This window comes from Varroa jacobsoni, unplaced genomic scaffold, assembly GCF_002532875.2.
Source record: "Varroa jacobsoni isolate VJ856 unplaced genomic scaffold, vjacob_1.0 scaffold_1077, whole genome shotgun sequence".
Taxonomy (NCBI): domain Eukaryota; kingdom Metazoa; phylum Arthropoda; class Arachnida; order Mesostigmata; family Varroidae; genus Varroa; species Varroa jacobsoni.
The window spans coordinates 154,034-161,882 of record NW_019213979.1 but is presented as its reverse complement, the minus strand read 5'-3'; positions in this window follow the sequence as shown (position 1 = coordinate 161,882).

Sequence of the window (7,849 nt, the reverse complement as noted above, 5' to 3'; positions counted from 1 at the left end):
CTTCGCCCGCAGAAATAATTTCAAAATATAAAATAGAAGACATGACCGTGTAGGATAAAATCATTTGCAGCTATAATGCGATTGAACCGTGAAAAAATTCTGTGCCCTTTACGATTACTTGTGTTGGGTATCGTTGGTATTGAAAACTTCTGGAATTTTCAAATTCAGTGAAGTTCTTTATAGGCTATTTGAATTGTCTGAATCTGTCAGATCTAAGCGACGCATTTCATTTCCGATCTAATTTTCCTTTAGAATTTAGCTGATAGTTTCCATATGATTTACTAAGTTAGCTTGATCCTAGTCTTTATTTGGAGCATCTTGAGGGCAATCATGAACAGTGCATCCAAGGCAGCCTGAATTGTTGAAGGCATAAGGTAATCTTCTTGGACTCAAAGAACTGTTGCTAAAATCTGTTGGCAGAAGAACAGTAAGGCAATTCTGATAATTTAATTAGCAAAGGCCGTGATCACATTATAGGCATTGACCGAACTTGTAAATGGTCAGGTCCACTTAGTACAGTCCAGCTTCTTCATTTACCTTTATAAAAGGTACCAACGGGCTCAGACGAGATGCAACCAACAGTGATATTTACTAGTAGGCGCATACGTAGCCTATAATCAAGGATATACAAACATTTTCACAATGCATTATTATTACTATATATTATCACCTTCAAATAGGACGCACTTAGCCACGGCAGGACATATCATCCGTGTGTTCACTTCCGTCAACGAGGTGTACCACAGTGACTTTGACCGGGATTCCGAGTTATCAAATTGCTGTTAATATATCGATTTCTCTTGTTAAGTTGACCGCATAAAAACTGGCCTCGAACAGTAAGAAATCGCTTAAACTATGATAAACTGCTTTAATTTCAACGAAATATCAGGAGTATAATTTACAAAAAAGAAAAGTTCTGGTAATGTAAGTATCTATGAGCCTTAAAGACATATGCAAGGTTCACGTTACGGATAGAGAATAGGCTTAGTTCGTTTCGATCACGTAATGCATAACGGCAGCTGCGAACGTCAAGTTCACCAGAGGAAATTTCACCAGATTCAGTGGTAATAGATTTAAAAAGTAGCATTTCCAGATTTTTTTTGCGAGGTACTCGCAGATAGCAGAAGGCGCATTGACAGTTGTCCTACAACTAGAAAGGTGGTTGCGCAACTGTGTCAACCGTTGAAATGGCAACAGTAAAAATAGCAGGGCCACTGCTCAGCCTGTTTTCAAACAGGCCTTCTCCACTGTCGTTTTGCTTCTATAATGAAACGGCCCCAAACAACACCGAACGTTTACGTAGTGTTTTCGCTTCCCCCATTCAGAAATTAGATCCACCTAAATATAACACAAGATCCATATACCTACTTCTAAACACTTTTCTATACGAGTCTTAACAAAAACCCTGTGTTATATCTATTTCATATATATTTGAAATTCACAACCACGCCAAAGAACGCCTTCCATATAATAGTTCGTAGCTCTATAGGAATGATTAAATAGCTCAGCATATATCGCAAACGCAGATTGGAAAATGTCCTAATAGAAAAACAACACTATAAACATAAATTGAATGAATAGCCTCGGTCCAATGAAGGTACAAGGATCACCAGGTGACTGATCTAGAACCTGTACCGACTAGGTTGCTTCCCACTAAGTGCACTTGCGTAGAATTGGATCAGGCCATCATTCCCTTCATTAACTGGCAATTGTGAACCCTTTGAAACGTTAGGCCCGTGGGAGATACGGCCCGCCGTGCTACTACATAAGCGTACACATGTGTTTTTTACTTGCTCAGATTTGCTGTTCAATATGCTATCGATGGTATTGAGAATATCTGAATATATTGTGAAGGCAATAATTCTACTGTTCGGAGGGAGCTGGCTGTTTGTGCGATTGAAATGGCAATAATACAACGATATCAAAAAAACAAATATCTATTTAGATATTTCACGAGCTACTTTATATACAGTTTAACACTATTCAAACGCGACCTAAATCCACATTTTATTACACTTTGGCTTCAGAAACAGTCTGTATTAGACAAGGAAATTGTCACCATAACAGAGAAGGGCTTATTTAGAAAAAGTTTAATTTGGCTAGAATAAATATATTTTTTTTTCGAATTCAATAATTTTAAGATATCGAGCCAATACTCTGTTCTATTTTTCTGCCTGCCATTTTTTGTAGGTCTTATGCTAACTGAAATAAGATCTGTGTTCATTTTCTTCTATATGTGTGCATAAGAAAGCCTGACGTATTTAAATGAGTTGACCTATCTTCTTCCTCCTCTTTTCCTGTAGATGGCCAAACTGATTAATTAAAAACATAGAGTCAAACACCTTTCTACAACTTAAATATCAACTTTGTCCAAATGAATCAGCTTCACATATTTTATTTAAGTATAGGATAGAATTAAGCGTTCGTTTTCTGTGCAGATTTAGCTAGCATCTCATCACCCTAATCTTATTTCTATTAATATTTAGAATGTCTATTATAACTGTCACAGTGATGTATATGTGTGCTTCTTTCTAATAACTCCCCAGTGCAATAAAGGGATCCGCATTTAAAGCGTAGTTACTACTTCCAACGCAGCTGCCCCTTTTTTTGACGATGATAAGACTAATCCAGCCTGATCCAGAGTACCGCCAATATGCGGTACCCATTGCATTTTTAAACAGTAAGTACAGTCATGACTCGCCATCTCTAAGTAGTAAACTTGTACATTCGAAATATAACAATAACTTACAATATATTTTATATCTAGTTTCGGTGTGTCTTATTTGATGCATATAACGAGTGAAAAGTTGGTTAACTTGTACGTCGGTTCGGTAAATGAATCGTTTATGTGCAGAGTTTGACATTGTATCGTCTATACAATCACCTTACACAAGGACATACATGACTGGGTTCAATCTAACTCTTGTCCTTTTTGCAGATATTCAGCAAGGTTAAGTTAGTTCATTCCAGGCGGTAGATCTAGCGTTTAAATGAAAAAGGAACAAGTATCAAAATATAAGGATAACTCTGTTGTTACAAGCGTACGGGTTTATAGGTAGATTTGATTCATTGTTTCCAAATGAGAATATTTCTACACGGTTAATCAGGTATTTTGTGCTATGCTCCTTGTCGACAGTTAGCATGCTCATTATATATTATGTTAAATAGATCCTCACTGTGCCCTTGTCGCGAGTCTGCCTAATGGACGATCAATCTGCTTCCGCCAGAAATTCAACACAGAGGAAAATTTTGCTTTATCTCAATCGGGCTGTCAACGGCCAACGCACCAACGGTCTCCAAGCTACCAACAGTTGCGTCAGAAGTGCCGTGTAAACAACAGTAACGAACTGGGTTCGAATACCTGGTACGGAATCCCCAACCACAGTTACGTATTCAACATCATTTTTTGCTAGATGGTTAACCATCACTCAGATGCCTGACATTTTTTTTGACTTGACTTTTTTGCCAGAGACAATAATTTTTCGCTAGAATTTGTAACATCGATTAATCTAAAAGCTACGAAGCTTGTGCCCGTAACGCGTGTCAAAAATTCAATATTTAGTCACCTTGTTGTTGGATGCGCTGATTACTGCTAGTTGAAACCGGGTTGAAAAAAAAGAACACAAAGTAGCGTAGATTTAGTAAATTCTATATACCTAACAAAAACGATAGCTCGGGTACACACTGAGAGTTATCCCTTTGCAGTTACCCTGACCCACCTAGTCTGTTAGCTTTTTATACAAATGGCTTTTTTCAAGGTAAAAGGAATCCAGTCACCCTATTGTTTCGCTGCATGTCCTAATTTCTGATGCTTCAGTTGCCTCTTCTACCCATTGCCCTTAGTCCGTCACTACACTATATGCACCTTGCCACTAGAAATAACTGATCACGACTTTAAAATAACCGATGTAAGTCAAAACAAACTTCACTCATCTCTTACATGCACAGTAAGGTCGTGTGCCGACCTAAAACCTCATCTATGCTGCACCACCTACTCTGCTACGGTTACCTCTGCGCTCGCGTTGGCAATATCCCGTTGTACTTGTTCAGTTTTGAAATTTCCATCGGTCTGTTACTTAAAATTCTGCACAGGCATATTTAACTAATTATCAATAATTTCGACAAAAATTACAGTTACACACAAATATGAAAATCTACCTACAATATTTGCCAACCGTTTTAAGCGGGACATATATTCGCGTTGAACCCGACGGAAGTGAGTAACTGACGGTTGAGGCATATACAATAGGTACGGTAATCCTGCTAACCCACTGAAGTGTTCCTGCAGCAATAATTCTAATCTCAATAATCTATTCCCCGAATTTCACATCGATATATTTCGGCTAAGAGTACCATTTTATTCTTCAACAGTAATGATACTCAATGGTAATCGAAAGTATTTGTCACTTGTACTTTATCAAGTCTATCAGCGAACGTATGGACAACTGACAGAAAAAGCGTCAACTTACTTAAACTTGCCTTATGACAAATAAAGTATCTCGTAGAAAAATATTCATCCAACCGAAGAACATTAAGAGGAACAATCGAAGAGAAGACTGTAAACCTTTTTGCAAGTTAACCAAATTAGCATTGCATCTCATACAAGAAACTGCCTCAAGAAAAGTATCAATCGAGCGAAACGAAGTGAAACCATATTGCCGAGATTCATGCTTCAGCAAAAATAAAAAAAGAATCCCTAAATTTTGATCTTTTTGTATAAATCTCAAAAAAAAAAACAAACAGTATCTCTCTCAGAAACATTTAAGATTGTCGAAGAGGGTCAATCTGCTCAAATAAGCATTACGTTCTAGGAGACAAGAGGTTCAATCTATACCCCGCTTTCGAAAAATAAGCCATTCATCCAATTAGTAAAATGTCACACAAAAGCTGATTTCTGGAAATCGAACGTCTTAGAGAAAGCGACTCAAAGCAATCACACTACAGAGCCAATTCCGGTTGGACGGAACACGGCGGCAGACAGAGAGACGGACGAACGAATCCAGTTTTCATACTATAGAGACATAATCGCTAGATAAGCTCTAGAGGAACTAATCTTACAGGTCGCTTATGGCACAGCAACTGTTAAATTTTTCTGCTGATTTAGGTAGTCTTCGCGGGATTCTTCGTATCAATTCTTGCCATAAATATAGGATTTACAATTGTACTGATGCTTCTGTGTATACTTCTTGATTTAATCACGTTTGTCGTATAGTGCATATCGAACTTATCATTTATGCCATGGCAATAAGGTGCGTTGCTTTCGTCCGCCGCAGGAGACACCTCGACAGCGGGAAAAATCGTTTTTTCAGCCGTTTCCCTGAAAATTATTTTGTTGGTATTTTTATATGAGCGATTATGGATACTGGGGTAGCGAGAAATCTTTATTAGTCCCAGACGACATTGATTGCTGTTTCAAATACTCAGAGATAGACGCATGCAAGGTACCCTGGAACTTTGATGATAGCAGGGCGACATATACCGTCTGTATAATTCGTTTGTTATGCGATGCGTAGATTTTATACAGGCGTACGCAACTGCTTGCCATGTACCTTCTTTCCAACACATTCTGCTTTGGGTTGCATAGATGACGATAGGAAAAAGTCGTTGTTAAATATTGACCCGGTCCAGGATGTGTCTTAAGAAGCGGCATGTGTTGCTAATTTACGGGGGAAATTAACAGATATCATCAATGAATAATTTCTTATCAGCCAGTAAGGAGCAATAGTTGGAGTTTGTAAAACGGATTTTAAGCGTTACTATGAAGGCTGCTGGATAACTGACGCAAGATGCGCGATAAGTTCCACAAGCGTCAAACAATCAAAAGGTGCTACAATGTGAATAGTTTGAGGCACTGGGAAAACAACTCATTTCGAGTGAGTTCATAGTCTAGCATATAAGGTTGCGTAAACGTTATTGAAAATGAAAGAAAAACATAGAAAACAAAACAAAAAAAGTAGATACTTGCCTGATTTAGTAGAAACAAGTAATATGTCGAGCAGACGTGAACATAAAACAGAAGACATTAGAAGAAAAAAAATCTTAGCTGATATGATAAAAGTATATACAACTTTAGATGATTTTAAGGAAAGCTAGGTTCCACTAGCATTTATCTAACTTGAGATTAATCGGTCAAATGGGAAAGAACGAGTTGGTTTCTCCGCTCTTCTAATGCGTGAATTTTCACTGTCCAAACTCAGTGCATGGGTCCGCTGTTATTTGAACTACATTTTCCAGTAATTCGACAGTTAGCGAAGAGCAAGCTTCCAGAGAGGCAGAGAGGCTACCAGAGCCAACAAGTCCGAGTCGATCTGGTTATCTCTCCGATCAGCGTATGCTACCGCAATGCCTTCGTTTAGATTAAGGTATCTTAAGGCTACAGAATGATCGTTTACATATTCGTATGTACGGGCTAGATGTATGGATTCACAAAAATCATCCCTGTTTCTCTAACGTGATAAGCAAATGTGGGCCACCCAATACAATATGCTAGCCAATAGAACATAAGTAATTAGCATCGACGGGAGCGGAAAATAAATCAGAGATGACTCTAAAATTAATTGTCCTGTATGAGAAACCGACGTTAGTTAATATACCTTGGATTTTTCCGGAGTCGAAGGAATAAGCGAAACCTCAACGGCTTCTACACGAACACCGAGCAGATTTAGATCACAGCTCTGCAAGAGTAACAATACTACGATCATAGGCGTTACTGACAACCGCACCTTTTAATATGACGTAAATCTATATTCCTGCTAGTGATAAAGTTATCGCAAAGAAGCTAGCATGAGTTCTGTAGGTTTGATCCAAAGTCGAAAGACCAGCCAGCTCTCAGGTTAGTATTTCACAAAGTACGAATGTTTACAAAAATCTGCAATAAGCTCTCCTTTTTACGAAACGAGCAAAAACAAAAATTAATCCTTTACATTATTATACTGTAACGTAGCGGATGACGCAATTACTGCAAAATCTTATCAAGTTAACAACGAACTACCTTCTACGCATATTATGTACTGCTGTTGACATGGAAATTCGTCATATTTTCTATGGAGTAAATTTTGGTTACTAAAAACTTGTACCTTAATAATAAAGTCGACAAATGATGACACTAAATCATGGCTCTTCTTACAATAATTCAATTAATTATTATTATTATTATTATTATTAGGGTATTTTATCAAGTTTGGTCAAGTTTTTTATTATTATTGTATCAGTTATTTATTTATAAATGCGTAACAGCGTTAAAGAATTAAAATTCACACAGTGATTCGTTTACCTCTATGTTGTCTCCACTGTTTCCTACCGTAAACACGTGACGCTTCCCAAAAATACTAACGTTAACAGTAAATCTTTGTATCATTCACTATTCTCGGACCGTGCAAAATGAAGCAATTCCAGGTTTTACAACACAATGGCCTACATGTTGCCTCCCAATTCCGCTGTACTGTCTTTATCTTCCCGATCACCGTTCGCTACATACTCTTCTTGACGTCTCTTTATTCCATGAACTTCGGCCGTACCCTCTAGTTTCCCATGTCAGTCTACCTAAGGATGCTATTGCATCAGCTCTCACGTCGCGGTCGTTCAACGCACCCCGTGTATTTTCGTACATCGACCCCGGTTACTGATTACTTTGCCAGGGTCTCAATTACCAGCTCCCAATAACCTGAAAGTCCCAGAACTTCTTGAAAAAATCGTTTATTGAAGATCTTTCCTTTTCTTTTGTTGGGTCTCACAGATAACCTCTTCGCCCGCCTCACCATTACAACTGCTTTCCAACCTTGAACAGTTTACCTAATTTTGATTGATGTATCCTATTCTTCCCTTAGAATTATTATTGACATGACATATT